The 498-nt window shown below is 43.4% G+C and overlaps 1 non-coding gene across 1 annotated transcript; it reads left to right on the forward strand.

Moving 5' to 3' along the window:
• The first annotated feature begins 391 nt into the window (after positions 1-391).
• Positions 392-498, forward strand: LOC141710327 (small nucleolar RNA R71). Its single transcript, XR_012570853.1, has one exon. It is a non-coding gene; the product is annotated as a small nucleolar RNA R71 (small nucleolar RNA).

The raw sequence follows: 498 nt of genomic DNA on the forward strand, positions 1-498 counted from the left end.
CGGTTGTTGTGACCTCTGAAAGTTGCTCACAAACTGAGCTGATTCACTAGATATAACACACAGCTCCATCTTATGAGCACCAGCACAAAGCTCACAAACACTTGTGATCTGATTAACTCCATAATTAGCCAAAGAATCCACCTTCAACGTTAAAGCCTTAAGCTGAGCAGCTATAGTAGTAGCTGCATCCACCTCCAGAATTCCAGCTACCCTTCCTTGAGGTAGTCTCTGACTTGAGTTCTGGTATTCATTAGCAACCATCAGTTCAATCAACTCATAAGCTTCATCGTAACTCTTAGCCCACAAGGCTCCACCTGATGCTGCATCGATCATGGGTCTAGACTGTGCTCCCAAACCATTATAAAAGCAATTAATAATCATCTAGTCAGGCATCTCATGAAGAGGACACTTCCTAAGCATCTCCTTATAGCGCTCCCAAGCTTCACATAAAGATTCTCCCGATTGCTGCACAAATTGAGTAAGAGCATTCCTGATTGC

The sequence above is a fragment of the Apium graveolens genome, chromosome 2 (genome assembly GCF_009905375.1).
Source record: "Apium graveolens cultivar Ventura chromosome 2, ASM990537v1, whole genome shotgun sequence".
NCBI lineage: Eukaryota > Viridiplantae > Streptophyta > Magnoliopsida > Apiales > Apiaceae > Apium > Apium graveolens.